This window comes from Oncorhynchus keta, chromosome 22 (assembly GCF_023373465.1).
Source record: "Oncorhynchus keta strain PuntledgeMale-10-30-2019 chromosome 22, Oket_V2, whole genome shotgun sequence".
Lineage (NCBI taxonomy): Eukaryota > Metazoa > Chordata > Actinopteri > Salmoniformes > Salmonidae > Oncorhynchus > Oncorhynchus keta.
The window spans coordinates 18,160,793-18,181,099 of record NC_068442.1 but is presented as its reverse complement, the minus strand read 5'-3'; the positions used below and the strand labels follow the sequence as shown (position 1 = coordinate 18,181,099).

At 44.7% G+C, this 20,307-nt stretch overlaps 1 protein-coding gene across 2 annotated transcripts in view; it reads left to right on the top strand.

Moving 5' to 3' along the window:
* Positions 1–3,385: 3,385 nt before the first annotated feature.
* The window catches only part of LOC118401137 (excitatory amino acid transporter 2-like), a 44,996-nt gene continuing 28,074 nt past the window's right edge, over positions 3,386–20,307 (top strand). The window contains exon 1 of one of the 2 annotated variants that reach the window (XM_035798408.2): positions 3,386–3,645. The gene's annotated coding sequence lies outside the window, so the exon portion shown is untranslated. The remainder of the gene's footprint in view (positions 3,646–20,307) is intronic. The other variant, XM_035798409.2, reaches the window with a different exon arrangement.

The window sequence follows — 20,307 nt, the reverse complement described above, 5'->3', positions numbered from 1 at the left end:
GTGCGTGTCATCAGCCCGGTACCACCGGTACCGGTCCCACGCATAAGGCATCCAGTGCGCCTCCACAATCCAGAGCTTCCGGCGACAGTTCCCAGTCCGGAACCTCCAACGACGGTCCACAGGCCGGAACCTCCAGCGACGGTCCCCAGTCCGGGGTCTCCAGCGACGGTCCCCATTCTGGGGTCTCCAGCGACGGTCCCCATTCTGGGGTCTCCAGTGACGGTTCCCAGGCCGGAACCTCCAGCGACGGTCCCCAGTCCGGGGTCTCCAGCGACGGTCCCCATTCTGGGGTCTCCAGCGACGGTCCCCATTCTGGGGTCTCCAGTGACGGTTCCCAGTCCAGAGCCTCCGGCGATGGTCCAGTTCTACAAAGGCGGAGGGATCAGCGTAAAGAGGGGGGGCTGCATCCAGAACCGGAGCCGCCACTGAGGGTAGATGCCCACCCGTACCCTCCCTTATAGGTTCAGGTTTGTGGACGGAAGTCCGCACTTTTGGGGGTACTGTCAAGCCCTGACCTGGTTAGGTTTTTGTTGGTCTAGGTGATTTGTATGTCTATGGTGGCCTGATAAGGTTGCCAATCAGAGGCTGCTGTTTATTGTTGTCTCTAATTGGGGATCATATTTAGGTAGCCATTTCCCTTTGGTGTTTGTGGGATCTTGTCTATGTATAGCTTCATGGTTCGTTTTGTTATTTTGTTCAGTGTTCATTCATTAAATAAATAAGAATGTACGCATACCACGCTGCACCTTGGTCCGATCCTTATAACGAACGTGACATGATTAAATCGTTTTTTTCATCAATCTACACACAATGCCCCATAATGACAAAACAAAAACAGTTTTTTAAAACTGATATCACATTTACATAAGTATTCAGACCCTTTACTCAGTACTTTGTTGAAGCATCTTTTGCAGCAATTTCAGCCTTGTCCATTTGTCCATTTTATTGATGATATAATAATTAACAGATTGCATCAAGATGAATGGTTTTGCTTTGCTCCTGCGCGCTGCTGTTACTGTTCCTTGCAGTCAGAATGCACTAGTTGTACCACTGGTGTTTAAAATGAAAAGGCACCTGCAAAAGAAAATTGTCTTTTGTCTTTAAGAACCATGATAAGCACGGGTCTGATTACCCTTTGCTGTAGTGCAGACTACAGCCTACCAAAGGATGCACCTTAGCAGAAAACTGCATGCTCCGTAGCTGGCAGGCTGTCAATGAGTAGCTCACACATAGATAGTGAGAAATAATCAGTAGGCCACAGGAGACTGCTGGGGGGAGGATGGCTTGTAATAATGCTGGAACGGCGCGAATGGAATGGCACCAAACATACAGTACCAGTCAAACGTTTGGACACACCTAGTTATTCAAGGGTTTTTCTTTATTTTTACTATTTTCTGCCAGCTACGACCTTTCGGTTACTGGCCCAACGCTCTAACTTCTAGGCTACCTGCCAACCTATAACCTAGGGGCGATCAAACACCCCATTGGGCCCCTAGCACTCTCACAACAATTGATCATGTTTCCTTCATCATACTCCACATAGCTAAAACGACTTTGATAAAGTTTCTTCTGCACTCAACATGTCTGTGCCTATCCCACTGTCATCAACCCTTTCCTTCTTTCTGTCCATATTTATTACCACCAAACATCACTGTCTCCCCAGAGTCCTTGTAGGACCTATGAGTTATCACATAATCTACATGAGGCCACATTGTGTGTGTCTGGTAAATATGCTGTGGTTCCTGCACTTATGTTTTCCTCTATGGTCATGGGTCAGAGACGGAGGATGTGCCAGAACAATGTCGCAATAGACCATGTGGATGTTGTCGTGCTACTACTGTAATTGAATCCACATGGTAAAGTACCAATGAAATCCACCTGTCAGGAATCAGTACTGTATGTCTGTGTGAGGAACCACCAAACTGTCATACTATTTATTTATTTATTTTGTCAGTTACGAAAACAAATTCTTATTTTCAAAGACGGCCTAGGATCAGTGGGTTAACTGCCTTGTTCAGAGGCAGAACGGCAGATTTTTACCTTGTCAGCTCAGGGATTCAATCTTGCAACCTTTCGGTTACTAGCTATACTATATGGCTATGATAATGACAAGTGTGACACAGTGAATCCACTGAGCTAAAGCTTTCAGGCAGTAACAAGGTAAGCTAACACGAGTCATCAGGTTTCAGGCAAGGTTACACATCTCATGTGGTTCACCCAACCACCTCTGCTACACGGCAGTCACCTTTGACCTTCCCCATCGCTCCACAATGACCGCACCTGCTAATACATTAACTGACCGAGTCCCGATAAAGCCACCAATGTGACCGACTGAAATTGGTGACCAGCTGAATTTGAACGCTCAGTCGAATAAACTTGCAGAGTTAATCTTATTGGCCACCAGTGAGAGCAAATGTAATCCCTGTTCATCATGTTAAATTTCAATTCTGAATTTATTTTGGCACATTCTTCTATAATATTAAGATTACCTAGTGAGTTGCACAACTGAATGCATTCAACCGAAATGTGTCTTCAGCATTTAACTCAACCCCTCTGAATCAGATAGTTGTGCGGGCTGCCTTAATCAATGTCACCTGCGCCTGGTGAACAGTTGCTGTTGGGTGTTAACTGCCTTGCTCAAGAGAAGAAGGGCAGATTTCAACCACCAAGCTACCTACCACCCCCAAATACATATTATAATAATGTACACCGCCTTATTGCCTAATAAGGTATACCAACTTATTGTATCCCAACAATGAGATTTACACAGGGTTTTAGAAAACTCATATACTTCTGTAATCATCATTGAAGGTACAAAAATGTAAATAAACAGGAATGACATTTAATCTCATGGGTGGCCAAAAATAACTATCTGAAAGCCACGCCCCTACTAAACTACACCTCCAGTCTTCTGATCTGAACGGCTGGGTCATATCTCAATAACCCAGCACCAATAACCCAGCACCAATAACCCAGCATCAATAACCCAGCTGTTTCTAAAGAAAACAAATTAACTAAGTGACCCAACGCCTGCAACTCAGTAGTTGAGTCAACCAAACAACCCAGCATTTTTTAGAGTGCAACTGCCAGTTCATTCCATACCCCCAATATAGCCATTAGTGCTTGCAATAGAGAATAGTGAACATGTTGTTAACCTGACAACGCTACACCTGACCTCATACTGACACCCCTTGAACAAACACACACGCACACACACACAGAGAGATACACACAGACACGGAGGAGCAAAAGCATGTGTTTCAAGAAGGTAAAAGTGTTTAAACATTAATAAAGATGGGTGGGGGCATCAAGATTGTACCGTCAACCAACGAGGATCGGCATTCAGAGAAGAAAAGGGGTGAACAGGAGGAGGGGAGGTGGGGGAAGTGAAAGCGCAAAGGAGCAAAAGGAGCAAAGTAAGGCAGAGCTCATTCAGTGGGATTGTTGAGCACAGAGCTCCTCGGATTACTGTGATAGAAATCTGTCTGTTTGATTTCTGGTGCTGCTCTCGCTCATGCCCTGGACGCACTGAAGGCTTGCATTTCAGCAGTCGAACATCTCTGAAGCGGATGCACAAGACTCGGAGAAGGGAGAAGAAGAGAGACTGAAACTTATTCTCCAATAACTCTAAGATTGAATACAAAGGTGAGAGGCAATTATTATTATGTATGCACATTACATGTTTACAGGACATACGCTTTTGGCAAAAGAGGGGAGGATAACAATAATAAAAATAATAATAATTATTGCAGTAGGCCAATATTACATGATAAATTATAATCATGATGATCAGCACACGGTAATGAATTCTATAGGCCACCTAATTATTCTAATTCTAATTGTTATCATTTTTACAATTATTGTCACTATCATCATTATTAATATTATTATCCATGCTTCTTTACACCAACTTAAAGTAAAGTCGCAATGTGGTTAGCTACCAAAAGGTCAAAATGTTCATATACTGCAATTATAAGAGCATGGTTAGGATCAAAGTGTTGGAGCTCGCTCCTCCTGAAAACAATAGGCTGCGCTTCACATTACCAGCATGGGCAAAACAAGTGCACGTGGACACAATTTTAGGCAGCACAGCAATCTGCACTCCCTATAGACTCCAAAAAACACTTCACAATTGCTACATTGTCTTCATATTGTTTTATATCATAAATTGTTGACCTGCAACTAGTAAAAGGAACAGTAGGGTAACAAAGCACGCCCCACACCTGTAATTGTCACAAAAACCACATTATGTCACAAAACTACATTTGAACACTTTCCTTGCAGCCACTGCTCTTGCACAACTATAAATGTTCTGTCTCATCTACATTTAAGTCACTAACAAAACAATTCTAAGGAAAAAGTTATATGTATAATCTAATTAAATTAGATCTATAAATGTTATATATAAATGTTACAGTATATACCATTAGGGGAGCCTAAAGATAAAGAACCCACTTGTTTAGCGATAAACATTGAATTACATTTTTAATAAAGCAGTAAAAATTTAAGGTGAGTGCAAGCCAATAGTATTTAAATTAGCATTGTTCAAATCATTACACCGGTACTTGGGAAACACATCCTTTTCCAAAAACAACATTAGAACAAAAACTTTAGCCACTTATTTCCCTTCATAGTTTGTTTGCCTATGCATGACCATCATCCACATACCACATTTTTACCAAACTTTGCTTGTGTCAGTAACTGGACATTGGTTTTAGGGGGAGCTGGTTACCCCACGTTCCCCCAAGGGTGAGATTCAAGGTGTACTTCTGTCATAAAACACGTATCTAGTCTGCTACTGAGGAGGCAATGTAAGCAAACAGACAATGTGTGGTAATTAAATACCCATATATCTTGCATCTGGGTTTCTAATCCCGTTAATATAATGTCTCTACCAAACGGCTCCGTGCCTGTGTGCCAAAGCGCACATCTTTCGCGAGCTGCATCAGATCTGCTTTGCCGCAAGGCATTCCCACACGCGTGACTCTAGGTATCCTGCCAGGTCTTCTCAACGCAAGCCAGAGAGGACTACGATGAAGAGAGATCATTGTTGTTTTAGTGTTTTAGGTGTTAGCTCTTCTATTGTTCATGCAGTATCTTATCAATAGTTTACAACACAGCCATCCATATCCGTTGCGTAAATCGTAAAAAGAAACGTGTTCGGCAACATAGTTATCTTGTGGTGTCGTGTTATCAAAGTGGTTTGTTGTGAGCGATGAAGTCATTTTTCTAGTCCCAGGTCTGTTTTTATTTTAGACAGGTGCATGCTCATCAAACCATCATTTCAGTTAAATGTTCACTGTTTTCACTATTGTCAACTTCCTCTAGGAGAGTTTAAAATATTTGTTTTGGAGATATTCTCCAGATATCTATATTCACGGTTTGTATTTAACTGATAATCTACTTTTGATAAGGACCCTTATCAGTACTTACCATACTTAATCAAGCAAAAATATATATCAACTACAGTACATGATCAAAAGTATATGGACACCTGCTCATCGAACATCTCATTCCAAAATCATGGGCATTAATATGGAGTTGGTTCCCCCTTTGCTGCTATAACAGCCTCCACTCTTCTGGGAAGGCTTTCCACTTGATGTTGGAACATTGCTGAGGGGACTTGCCCCCATTCAGCCACAAGAGCATTAGTGAGGCCGGGCACTGATTTTGGGCAATTAGGACTGGCTCACGGTCGGCGTTCCAATTCAGACCAAAGGTGTTTGATGGGGTTGAGGTCAGGGACCTGTGCAGGCCAGTCAAGTTCTTCCACACCGATCTCCACAAACTATTTGGACCTTTCTGTATGGACTTTACTTTGTGCACAGGGACAGTCTCATGCTAAAACAGGACAGGGCCTTTCCCAAACTTTTGCCACAAAGTTGGAAGCACAGAATCGTCTAGAATGTCATTGTATAATGTAGCTTTCCACCACTCCAGCCGATGCTTGGCATTGCGCACAGGGATCTTAGGCTTGTGTGCAGCTGTAATTTTAGAGTCTCCCGAGTGGCGCAGTGGTGTAAGGCACTGCATTTCAGTGCTAGAGGTGTCACTACAGACCCTGGTTCAATTCCAGGCTGTATCACAACTGGCTGTGATTGGGAGACCCATAGGGCGGTGCACAATTGGCCCAGTACCGTTAGGGTTTGGCTCGGGTAGGCCATCATTTTAAATAAGAATCTGTTCTTAACTGATTTGCCTAGTTAAATAAAGGTTAAATAAACAGTTATTGTGCTGAAGTTGCTTCCAGAGGCAGTTTGAAACTCAGTAATGAGTACTGACTGGTTGGAAAGGTTGACATCAAATGACAGTGCCATGTTGAAAGTCACTGAGCTCTTCTACTGCCAGTGTTTGTCTATGGAGATTGCATGGCTGTGTGCTCGATTTTATACACCTGTCAGCAATGGGTGTGGCTGAAATATCCGAATCCACAAATTTGAAGAGGTGTCCACATACTTTTGTAGTATATATTTGTGTATTGGTTTAAGGAAGGGATGGTGATGTCCGCTTTTTTGGTTATTTTTATTTATTTTTAAGTTAAGGCATGTGCCTTGTTATTTCACTGATGATGTTAGATTGCTCATTCTGAAGCTGACCCTGTCAATATATGTAAAGATAAAGTCACTTTTTGTCTTGACCTATACACTTCATGAATGTTTACCCTAATATTTAGTTTGTTTTGTTCATTTTCCTTTTGTGCAATTTGCCAAATGTATACATTTTGTGAAGTTGGAAGTGGTATATATTCACCATCCCTTCCTTAAACCAATTACTTCACACCCCATACTCCCCTGCCCCCACTTCCCGTCAATTACGCACGCACGCACACACAAACACACACACTATCGTCACCATGGAAACACACTGTCTTGGCACTTGATTGCATTCACATTATTTTCACAGCCTGTCATTTGAACAAAACCAGAGGACATGTTTCCAGATGTAACGTCAATCGCTGCTTGATTGATGGTGGTGCTCGTCAAAAACAGGGAGAGGGGGTGTGTCTGTCAGGACTACAGGGGCTTTGAAGAGAAGACTATTAATGAATATTTCATCCTCCAGTGGGAGTCAGTCTGTAAGGACTGTGGGTGTCTGGAGATGTATGTGATAAATGTCCTCAGGCCAGGATCTGGTGAAATGTGGCCTTGTGTAATTGGAAGGAGAATTTTGAGTGGTAAAGTAGAAAGTGTCCATGCAACTAATATGTTCTGTCCTGAGCCCGGAGGCTGCTCTCCTATACTACAGCACTCGCTGGCTGCTGCCTTACATGAATGAATACACAGCAGACATTCGGGGAGAGCTTAATGTACTGTCTGCTCAAGTGCACAATGTGCCATTTCATGTGTGTACCTGGACAGGGATTGGTTTGTCAACAGCCATTTACAATAATCTACATGAATGTGTTTCTGTGAGAATGACTAAAGAAGAGACTCACATTATTGTCATCATGGGAAATAGATTTGATGGAATTCCAAAATCCATGTCTTATATCCTTGTTGTTTAGTATTGTCTTTATTGGGGACTCCAGTGCAGTAGAACAGCTTGACCAACATCGACCCCAAGCCAGGTTGCTCGTGTCACGCACGTACTGTATGTGTGTGTGTAGAGATGTGCTAACCAAGGCCAGAATAGGGAGTAACTGCTCAAAATAAACAAAACATACAATCTTATATGCTTTGATTGCCCTAATTGATAGATACACTATATATACAAAAGTATGTGGACACAAATTAGTGCATTCGGCTATTTCAGCCACACTGGTTGCTGACAGGTGTATAAAATCAAGCACACAGCCATTCAATCTCTATAGACAAACATTGTCAGTGGAATGGCCTTACTGAAGAGCTCAGTGACTTTCAACGTGACACCGTCATAGGATGCCACCTTTCCAACAAGTTAGTTTGTCTGCCCTGCTAGAGCTGCCCTGGTCAACTGCTGCTGCTGCTATTGTGAAGCGGAAACGTCTAGAAGCAACAATGGGTCAGCCGCAAAGTGGTAGGACACACAAGTTTACTGAACAGGACCGCTGAGTGCTGAAGCTCTGTTCCAAAATGCCTCTGGAAGCAACGTATGCACAAGAACTGTTCGCCAAGAGCTTCATGAAATGGGTTTCCATGGCCGAGCTGGCTAACACAAGCCTAAGATCACCATGCGCAACGCCAGGCGTCGGCTGGAGGGGTGTAAAGCTCGCCGCCATTGGACTCCGGAGCAGTGGAAACGCGTTTTCTGGAGTGATGAATCACACTTCACCATCTGGCGGTCCGACAGACGAATCTGGGTTTGGCGGTTCCCAGGAGAACACTACCTGCCCCAATGCATAGTGCCAACTGTAAAGTTTAGTGGAGGAGGAATAATGGTCAGGGGCTGTTTTTCATGGTTAGAGCTAGGTCCCTTTAGTTCCAGTGAAGGGAAATCTTAACGCTACAGCATACAATGTCATTCTAGACAATTATGTGCTTCCAACTGTGTGGCAACAGTTTGGGGAAGGCCCTTCCTGTCTCAGCATGACAATGCCCTGTGCACAAAGTAAGGTCCATACAGAAATGGTTTGTCGAGATCTGTGACTGGCCTGCACAGAGCCCTGACCTCTTCCCCATCGAACACCTTTAGTATGAATTGGAACGCAGACTGTGAGCCAGGCCTAATCGCCCTACATCAGTGCCCAACCTCCCGAAAGCTCTTGTGGCTGAATGGGAGCAAGTCCCCGCAGAAATGTTCCAACATCTAGGGGAAAGCCTTCCAGGAAGTGTGGAGGCTGTTATAGCAGCAAGGGGGGGGCAACTCTATATTAATCCCCATAATGAGATGTTCGACGAGCAGATGTCCACATACTTTTGGTCATGTAGTGCATCTAATGTACAGCTGTAGGATCTTAATTTGAGCCAGTTTTCTACAACAGGAAATGTGAGTTATTATATGAAATGTTTTTGTAAGGATTTATACAGGGAAAATCAAATCTGACATTTCAAAGTGGAAATTAAAAACTTCGGAAGCTTTTTTAAACCTCAAATACACTAAAAGTGTAAATGTCCTGCATTACAAGAAAGATCTCATGCAACAGAGTGACTAAATGAGGATCCTACATCTGTGTAAAAATATCATACATATCTAATATAGCAGGCATCCAATGTCTATTTGCAAAACTTTTCCACCCTAATTGAAAAAGTGTGTCTTCCCATGTGATGGTGTGGATGTAGGGGTGGAGGAATTCCACTGCAATATTACTGGCTGATAGACTTGGAAAGGGCCAGATGGTGGATTGGAGTGAAAAAATAAACATGAAACAAATCAAATAATTGAAGCTGCCTTCACGCTGGTGCAGATGTACTAGAAAGACTAGTAAACATTTACATCAATAATAGGTTATCCACATGGGGTAGACCACAAAGAGTATTTCATATATTATAATAACAGCCAGGCTTGATTGCACGGCAAAAATTACTCACGTTTGAGTGTGTGTGTGTGTGTTTGTGTGTGTGCATGAATGCGTGTGAGGGCATGATCCTCACAGCTCATTTTTCTGAAATATGATTTGTTCTGACACCTTGCTCTGTATTGTCATCCAGATGCTTTACAGTGTAACACAATCCTCACTGGAGAATGGAGTTCAGTTAGAATGGAGGGAAGTGAAACACTTTCATTTTCCAGCAGCGGAGGAGAGAACTTTTCATTTGAGAGAGAGAAAGAGAGTGAGAGAAAGGTTGGGAGAGAGGGAACAGAGAGTGATCTATCAGGTCTTTTCTTTGGAGGAGAGAAATGGGTAGAGGGGTAATAGTAGTGGGAATGGTGGTGGGTAGATAGACAGTGGGGCACTGTGTGCTGCTGAGAGGATGAGAGACTGAGCCTATGAGGGGGTCACAGGGCAGTGCCAGCCTCCTGGACGTCAGGCATCTGTTACTTGTCACCAGGCAGCCAGGCTAGGGGTAGTCAACCTCTATCTGCTGCTTCTCTGAGACCCAGCTAGTACTGGAGGAGACTGCTACTGAGGAAGAAAGGGAGACGAGAGAGACAGAGAAAAAGAGAGAGGGTGTAGGGGGCAGGGGGCAGGGAAGAATAAAAAAAAGAGACAGTTAAATATGCAGAATATGGTCAGAGGAGCGAAGGACAGAAAGCAAAGGTGAGAGTGTGTGTGTGTGTGTGTGTGTGTGTGTGTGTGTGTGTGTGTGTGTGTGTGTGTGTGTGTGTGTGTGTGTGTGTGTGTGTGTGTGTGTGTGTGTGTGTGTGTGTGTGTGTGTGTGTGTGTGTGTGTGTGCATGCGTGTGTGTCTTTGTATGGCTCCATTCATAGGGCTTCACTGTGGGCTCGCTGCCATTCTGTAGCATCTAGCACTTGAGTAATCCCCCTGGGAACATACAGAAGCTGCCAAAGTACCATCCAGATCCTTCTCAAACTGTTCACAACCCTCTTCTATCCATCTCTCCCTCTACTATCCCCTGTCTAGCTCTCTGTTTCTTCCACCCCTCTCCCCTGTCTATCTTGCTGTCTCTTCCTCTACTTTCCCCTGTCTATTTCTCTGTTTCTTCCAATCCTCTCCCCTGCCTTACTCTCTGTCTCTCCCTTTTCTAGCCCCTGTCTATTGGTCTGTCTTTTCCTCTACTCTCTTGTCTCCTGTCTTTTTGCTTCATCTACCCATCTGTTTATGCTCCTCTCGCTCCCTCTCTTCTCATCTCCTTCCCTGTCTGTCTCACTCTTTCCCCTGGTCCTTCAATTTCATCAATCAATTGCTTTTTCCTTTTTCTCCCTCCCTTTTACTCTCTCTTCCTTTTTCCTTCACTACCACTTCACTTATCCTTATCTCTAGAACTCTATGCTACTACAGATGTAGGATCTTAATTTGGTCCACCCTGTTGCAAGATACATTTCCAATGCAGGAAATGTAAAATGTGTAGTGTATTTGAGATTTAAAAAGGTTCTGAAATTTGAAATTTCAGACTTGTTTTTCCCTTTACGAAAAATGTATTACCCCCTTCACAAATGTACATTAATTATAATCCACATAATAATTCACATTTCCTGTTGCTGCAGGATTATTTTCCTTCAGAAGCAAACTGGCTCAAATTAAGATCCTACATCTGTATTCCTATCTGCTTCATATGACACTCCCTTTTCTAAAGGATACTTCCTCTCTCCGCCACTGTAGTCCTTCCTGTAACTCCAGTGTTTCAGTCGTCAGTGAGCTGAGAGAGAATGAGAGCCTATTCCCATGGATAGGACAAACAAAAGCCTACTTCCTTTCTGTTTGACTGCACCAGAACAGACACACAGGCATTCACCAGCCTGCCTACCCGCCTGCCTACCCGCCTGCCTACCCGCCTGCCTGCATGCCCATAGAGCTCCGCTGGTCACAGCGAAAACAATTTTCTCTAATTTAGAATAACCTTTGGGTCCCTGTGTAGTGTAGTTAGTTGCAGTTGCAAGGGAAAATAATATAGTCCTGAGTGTGTTTTCATGACTGTTTGCTGTTTGCTTTTCCTCACCTTCTCTCGTCTGTTGGAGGCTGTCTTGAATAATCAATTTCCTTAGGCTTGCTTTCAAGTGTTTGCTAGATTGTTATAAACTGTGCTTCTAGGAAAGAAGAGCTCACAACTCTAAATATATTCTGATAACGTGATCTATCGCATTAACAAGCTATTTGGGTTTTAGCTTCCCTGGTTTGGTGCTCAGGAGAGGGGCAAAGTACACAGGTGGACAGCTGTCACATGGACATGGTGTATTTCCTTCACTTCGACAGAAAAATACACACGTTTTCCTTGGGCATGTACACCGAGTGCACCCCCCCGCCCTCAGAACAGCCTCGAGGCGTGGACTCCACAAGCATTCCACAGCGATGCTGACCTATGTTGACTCCAATGCTTACTGCGGTTGTGTCAAGTTGGCTGGATGTCCTTTGGGTGGTGGACCATGCTTGATACACACTTCAAACGGTTGAGCGTGAAAAGCTCGGCAGCGTTCCAGACACAAAATGGATGCGTCTGGAACCTACTACCATACCCGTTCAAAGGCACTTGTATCTTTTGTCTTGCCCATTCACCCTCTGAATGGCACACTAACACAATCCATGCAATTGCATCAAGGCTTAAAATACCTTCTTTAACCTGTCTCCTCCCCTTCATCTACACTGATTGAAGTGGCTTTAACAAGTGACATCAATAAGGGATCATAGCTTTCACCTGGATTCACCTGGTCAGTCTATGTCATGGAAAGAGCAGGTGTTCTTATTAATGTTTATACACTCAGTGTATTTTACGGTAGTCTGCCTTAGCTGAACATGATAGTAATGTTTAGTCAGATTGAAAGGCTGCCCCTTGAATTCAGTCCAACATGCTTTCCTATTTACAGTTTGTAGGATAGCTGATAACGGCCAAAGCCAAACTAAGAGATCAATGTCAGTCTGTCATATCCGGTACAAAAACTGAGATGAATCTGTTTATGGAGTTCCAACAAACTCTTTCAGATCAAACTGTACAAGATGGACAAAATTGATACATTTTCCTCACGTAGATTATTTGCATCAGACCCAACTTTGTACTGTACCTGTGTATGGGTCAATATTTCTGTTTTAGAGGAATCTCACTGCACTCTAAATATTTTCAAGATTTCAAGTGTGCTTCTTTTGAAAGGCATCCTGTCGTCTGATTTAGATAACCACCATCTCAACGACGGAAGTCCAAGATTAGTATTTGTATGGGGTGTGCTGGGGGCTAGTACAGGCCAGGGAAGTGTTATGGTGGTCAGCATTCCCCCCACTTTCCCAAGCGCTCTCTCCAAACCCTAAACCACCCACAATCCCCTTGGCACCCGCTCCAGCGGAATTCAGGTCAGCGGGGGGAGTCACGAAAGGGCCCACGGAGGGGTTGGTGAAGTAGGGGTGCTGGAATGGGGTAATGGAGGGGAGGGGCACACTTTTTGTTCCCTTTCTTGGCACCAATGCCCATGCCACTGAGAACAATCCCCCATTGTGGGGCAACAAAAGAATAATCATAATTAAAGCAGAATTAAGGAATCATTAAAACAAATGTAAGACCTCATCCAAACAATTGTCCCAATATGCACCACGTCAGGCTCCGAGCAGCCAACAGATGTACACAACATTGAGAGTGTGCATTGTGTTTGGCACTCATACTCTTTTACACATCAGCATACTCCTAAACATACATAGTCACACACTCACAAACCAAGCATGTCAGCATTTTTGTTGGTGAGTACCAGATGTTGTTGGGAATTACAGAAAATTGGTTGGAGTTTAATGTCATAAATCCAAAGTCTGTCTAAAAACGGATACTTTTCAACATTTACATGTTTGCATGAGGCCTCCTGGTGATGTTCAGTAGAGTGAGTGGATTTCATTGTAGACAGTAGGAACCCAGTCCCTCTTGACCATCCTCTCTCTCTCCAGTGAATCCACTCCACTCCTTCGCAGGGAACAATGGCGGTTTCTCCACAGCCACTTGGGAGCTGTAAAAAAATCTGCCAAGCAATATCAGAGACTTTTCTCCACCGCTGTGGTCCAAGTCGGTAGCAAACGGATAGTGAAAATACACACCCTTCTCCTCCTCCATCACCCCCTCTTCATCTCTCCCCTTATTTCTCTTCTTTCCTCCCTTTTCTCTCCCCCCAAATCCTCAATTTAGAGCCTTAATGGGCCTGTGAGGCAGGTTTGTGTGCTGCTTTGTGCAGCCCAGGGGGATCGGTGGGCATTAATGTCCCTCTTGACTATGTAAATAGCCCGGGCTGTGGGAGCGCAGAGCTGAACTGCCGCTGTTTAATCGCAGAGAGCTCCATCACTTTCAGACACTCCGGGAGCCAAAAGGGGGACATGCATGAGAACTTCAGCACCAAGGACAATGGCCTCACTCTGAAGAGTAACCTCAACGACCTGCGCCCACTTCCCTCTCCTTCCGGAGGACCCCCCTTTCCCTCTGTTCACCCATACCCCTCTCCCCTCGTACCTCGCTCCCCGAACCCCTAATACTCCCCTATCATCCCTACCCCTCAGGCCTCAACCTTCCTTTCCTGCCCCTCCTCCCGTCCCCGCCCCCCATCCCTCAGCCTATCCTCAAGCCGAGCCGATGGAGCATACAGCCATGCTTGTCCAGTGGAACACACAGCAATCCCCTTCATCGCCTGTTTGTCAGCCCCCCTTTCAGAACTAAAAGAGGAGAGAGAGTGAAAAAAAATGAAAAAAAGAGGAAACAATTAAAAACCTCTTGTGAACCCTGCAATATAGCGGTTTCCCAGCCCTGGGCCTGTGAACTAACTTGGAGGACTCTAAAGTGGCCCATTATTCCAGCAAGGGTGGCGTGTTCCAAGAGCGCCAGGCCTCAATGGCTGACCAACACAGATGGGGTTTTGTTCCTGGCTTCTTGGCTCACCACACCATGCACTGGTTAATTAGGACCTGCATTCATTTATCTATCTATCCATCTATCTGTGTACCTCTCCATCTGTCCACCTTCAGTAGGCCTCGTTACTCCCTCTCTGCCCAAATCGTGCACATTTCACCTGTCATTATTCAATCGATTATTAGACACATTTGGAATTGACAAGTGTATCATTGTGTGCTGCTGTGAGCACATAGCGTCTACTGTACATCAGAGTAGGGCGCGGCAATGGGAGCAGTTAAATGTGTCTGCCTTCTCCCAACAACTGTTGAGTTGTGCGGGGCCCTCCAGGACAAGTATTAGCCTTCTGTGATGTATATTATCCTTTGTTTATGTGTTCCAAAGGAGGTGAGAACGGTTGGCTTATGCTGGTACAACAGCAGTTGGTGCTTGATGAGAGGAATGCACAATTTTCTACGGTATAAGCTATTTTCCTTCTTATGATAGTTGGATGGTTTGAGTGTAGATGGGGTGTGAATGGTTCTCTCAGAATCGGCTATAATGTGCAGATGTAAAGGTTATCTTCCTGATCTGTCTGTTATAAGCTCTGAGAGTTGACATGGCAGCAGTGAAAATAGATGCTAGCCAGGTCATTTTATTGATTGATTGATTGACTGATTTCTTACCAATCCTTTCAACAGCATGTATGGAGTGTAGTAGCAACCACCAGGCAACCACATACATTGGGGCAAAAAAGTATTTAGACAGCCACCAATTGTGCAAGTTCTCCCACTTAAAAAGATGAGAGAGGCCTGTAATTGTCATCATAGGTACACTTCAACTATGACAGACAAAATGAGAAAAATAAATCCAGAAAATCACATTGTAGGATTTTTAATGAATTTATTTGCAAAATATGGTGGAAAATAAGTATTTGGTCACCTACAAACAAGCAAGATTTCTGGCTCTCACAGACCTGTAACTTCTTCTTTAAGAGGCTCCTCTGTCCTCCACTCGTTACCTGTATTAATGGTACCTGTTTGAACTTGTTATCAGTATAAAATACATCTGTCCACAACCTCAAACAGTCATACTCCAAACTCCACGATGGCCAAGACCAAAGAGCTGTCAAAGGACACCAGAAACCAAAATTGTAGACCTGCACCAGATTGGGAAGACTGAATCTGCAATAGGTAAGCAGCTTGGTTTGAATAAATCAACTGTGGGAACAATTATTAGGAAATGGAAGACATACAAGACCACTGATAATCTCCCTTGATCTGGGGCTCCACGCAAGATCTCACCCCGTGGGGTCAAAATGATCACAAGAACGGTGAGCAAAAATCCCATAACCACACGGGGGTCCGAGTGAATTACCTGCAGAGAGCTGGGACCAAAGTAACAAAGCCTACCATCAGTAACACACTACGCCGCCAGGGACTCAAATTCTGCAGTGCCAGACGTGTCCCCCTGCTTAAGCCAGTACATGTCCAGGCCCATCTAAAGTTAGCTAGAAAGCATTTGAATGATCCAGAAGAAGATTGGGAGAATGTCAGATGAAACCAAAAACTCAACTCGTCGTGTTTGGAGGACAAAGAATGCAGAGTTGCATCCAAAGAACACCATACCTACTGTGAAGCATGGGGGTGGAAACATCATGCTTTGGGACTCTTTTTCTGCAAAGCGACCAGGACGACTGATCCGTGTAAAGGAAAGAATGAATGGGGTCATGTATCGTGAGATTTTGAGTGAAAACCTCCTTCCATCAGCAAGTGCATTGAAGATGAAACATGGTTGGGTCTTTCAGCATGACAATGATCCCAAACACACCACCTGGGCAACGAAGGAGTGGCTTCATAAGAAGCATTTCAAGGTCCTGGAGTGGCCTAGCCAGTCTCCAGATCTCAACCCCATAGAAAATCTTTGGAGGGAGTTGAAAGTCCTAGTTGCCCAGCAACAGCCCCAAAACATCACTGCTCTAGAGGAGATCTGCATGGAGGAATGGGCCAAAATACCAGCAACAGTGTGTGAAAAACTTGTGAAGACTTACAGAAAACGTTTGTCATCTGTCATTGCCAACAAAGGGTATATGACAAAGTATTGAGATAAACTTGTTATTGACAAAATACTTATTTTCCACCATAATTTGCAAATAAATTCATAAAAAATCCTACAATGTTTTCAGAATTTTTTAAATCTAATTTTGTCTCTCATAGTTGAAGTGTACCTATGATGAAAATTACAGGCCTCTCTCATCTTTTTAAGTGGGAGAACTTGCACAATTGGTGGCTGACTAAATACTTTTTTGCCTTACTGTACTTGACATGTCTCTCGCAGTTAAGGACATTTCAAAACTTGTGTGGGTCTGCTGTTGCCTGGGTTTTGTGGCTTCTGTAATTAGTGGGAAGCAAATAACGTTGACGTCCTTCGATATTAATCTATTGTAATCATATCGTATTTTGCACCAACTCCCCTCCCTGGGCTTGGGCCTTTACTAATATATCTGTCTGTGTTAAAAACACCGAACTAACACTGTGAGATAAGTGTAGCTGTGTCGAACGCACAAGCAGGCCCGTAATGATGGTGAATGAAGAGACCAGACCAACTCGTCGGCGGGAAACCTCTAGGGTCTTTCTGATTCAGATGTCATAGATGTTGTTTGAAATCAATTACACACTGTTTTGTTACAGAACAACTCAAACTTTCCATAGAAGGTTGCTGTCTTTAACTCACTGAGAGTCTGGCAGTTGAGAGAACAGCGCAGGGAATCACACAAAAGGGGATTCTTAGGCTGGGGTATTTGGGGGAATTTTAGTTTTGTGGCTCAGACCTCGATTCAAGGATATAACACACCCTTAGAGGATTCCCTGGGCGTGCATTTGGAGATTACATGTGTGAGTATCAGACACTTGATGGGAGAAATACATGTTGGTAAATGTAAGTAATTATGATGGACTCCCACTGGTAGTAGGCTAGTTGACATAAATGAGAGGGAAAAAGCTGTCCACCCCCAGCCCTCCCTCCCTCCCTCCCTCCCTTCCAACAGCATTCCATAACTGCGTGAGGCTGTAGAAATATCTACACAGTTTGACAAAACATGCAGCGAATCATGATGTGGAAAGAAAAACAATGAACCAGGGACCAGCCCCCAAGGGCATTTCACATGTTCAGCAGGCGGCAGTAGGCTACCCAGTCTCCAACACATTCAATATGCCAGTAGACTGTAGATGATATGCCTATTCCTATACAGTGAGTCTTCGGGCCTCGTGCCTACTGTACGCTATAAAATCCTGTATGGTGTTTGCCATCATTGTTTTTCATGTAAAACTCCTCTGTTTTCACTGAAGGTTTTGTGCAGCCAGAGTCGGATGGGGTTCTGAAAGAACAGCAGGCGGTCGTCCCGCTCAACGTGGTTCTGAAAGGACAGCAAACGTGGCGTGCCAAAGTATGAACTGAAAAAAAGTAGTCATAAAGAACAGGCTTTTAAATGCCAAGCAAATCGTGCTTACCTGCAAGCCCTAGGGTCCTACTTCAAAATACATTTGGTATATAAATTGTCGTTGAGTTATGTACTGTATTTCCCCAACATTTGTTTGAATTGAGTGGAATGCACAGTGCTAGGCTAGTCATTAGGAAAGCTGATCTGGTCCAGCTAGACTTTTTCCCATCAATGCAATAGGTTTATTAGTATGCTCTGCACTTGTTTGCTCAGAATCCAGTCCAGTGTTCCAGATTTTTTGGCAACAGGATCTTGGCTAAGAAATGTATTTCTTACCCAGGGCTATTTGTTCAGACACATCAGGACAAGCAAGGCAATGATCAGCAGCATAACTAGTGCTTATTACAGAGATGCAGATAAAATACATTGTATAAAGAGATGTATAGATTAGAGAATGAGAAAGGAAGGAAGAAAGAGAGGAGATGAGTCTTCTGAGCAAAACCTTGCTACTCCACTGACAACTCTGTCACACTCTGCTGCATCCCAGATACCAGCCCTCCTCTCCCTCCCTCCCTCCCTCCTCTCCATCCTCTCCCTCCCTCCTCTCCCTCATTCCGCACCCTCGCTCCTCTCCCTCCTCTCCCTCCCTCCTCTCCCTCCCACCTCTCCCTCCCTCCTCTCCCTCCTCTCCCTCCCTCCTCTCCCTCCCTCCTCTCCCTTGCTCCTCTCCCTCGCTCCTCTCCCTCCATCCTCTCCATCCTCCTCTCCTCCCTCCTCTCCCTCCATTCCTCTCCCTCCCTCCTCCTCCCCTCGCTCCTCTCCCTCCCTCATCTCCATCCTCGCCCTTCCTCCTCTCCCTCCCTCCTCTCCCTCCCACCTCTCCCTCCTCTCCTCTCCCTCCTCTCCCTCGCTCCTCTCCCTCGCTCCTCTCCCTCGCTCCTCTCCCTCGCTCCTCTCCCTCGCTCCTCTCCCTCCCTCATCTCCCTCCATCCTCTCCCTCCCTCCTCTCCCTCCCTCCCCACGGTGCTAGCTGGTATTGATCTGCATCCTGGTTTGAATGTATTATCCAACACAGACACAGTGTCACAATTAGAGAGACAAAATACAAAATGAATACTTGATGCCCTCACTGTCAACATCTATTAGCCTGGTTCTATTAGAGTTTACACGTGTTTACCAAGGATTTAAGTTTGTCACAGAACAGTATGAATGTTCAGTGCACTCTTTCCATATAGTGCTGTACAACTACTGTGGTACTTGCTGTTTAGTGAGCTTTACATTTTTTCTTGTCGATAGATGCCATATAGTGCTTCTGTAGGTATGTATCTCTAGAGTAACGGTAGCAGTATGATATGTTGTGTCTTGATACAGAGCAGCTGATAGATGACAGAGACTGTCTGCACTAATGAAGCACATTCCATATAAGGTTTGTATAGACATCGCGTGTATAGTGGATATCGCTGGATGTCTCTGGGTTATTGTCAAGCCTGTATATGAACCTCAGGAGGCTACTGAGGGGAGGACGGCTCATAATAATGGTTGGAACTGAGCGAATGGAATGGCATCAAACGCATGGAAATCCTGGTGTTTGACGTACTTAAAACCATTCCACTTATACCCTCCAGCCATTATTACGGCCCATCCTCCCCAATTAAGGTGCCACCAACCTTCTGTGATATGAACAGTTCAGCATGGAGCTGGATGTATTGACTGTGCACTAGGTATTAGCATATAGGGCTGCCAGTATATGGTGTAATGTGCCTGTCTATGTGTGTGCCTGCACTTAAGTGTGTCTGTATGTCAGTGTGGAGGAATGCTGGCTGTCTGGGGTGGTGTGAAGACAAGAAAGGAGAGTCACACTCTTAGAAACAAAGGTGCTACAGTATATAGAACCTTAGAGGGTTCTTCAGCTGTGCCCATAGGAGAACCCTTTGAAGAACCCTTTTTGGTTGCAGGTAAAACCCTTTTGGTTCCAGGCACACATGTATTTGAGAGTGTGGCCCTAGTGATGTATGAAACAGAAATGGTTTTGTAGATGCAAAAATCTAATTTCACAGGGTGAGCCTTCTAACACAGATGTCAGCCTCTCCTGTAACCCTCAGACTGGATCCCTCTCAGATACAAATACACTTACAGTACATACTCCATCTCCACTTCAATTGGTTGCTTTATTCTGGCCTCTCTATGTTACACTTGAACCATCCACTCCCATTTTCCCCTTCACTCTCTTTCCATTATCGCTTACTCTCTCTCTTTCTCACCCCCTTTCTTTGTCTCCCTCCCTCTTCCAACACCCACACCTTCCCTCATGTTCTCCTCCTCCTCCCATCTCTATCTCCTGCCCCCTCTCTTCCTCCATCCATCCATCTATCTATCCCTCCCTCCTCCCTTGCTCCCTCCTTCACCCCCCTCCCTCCCTCCCTCCCTCCCTCCCTCCCTCCCCCTCCCTCCCTCCCTCCCTCCCCCTCCCTCCCTCCCTCCCTCCCTCCCTCCCTCCCTCCCTCCCTCCCTCCCTCCCTCCCTCCCTCCCACCCTCTCATTCTAATA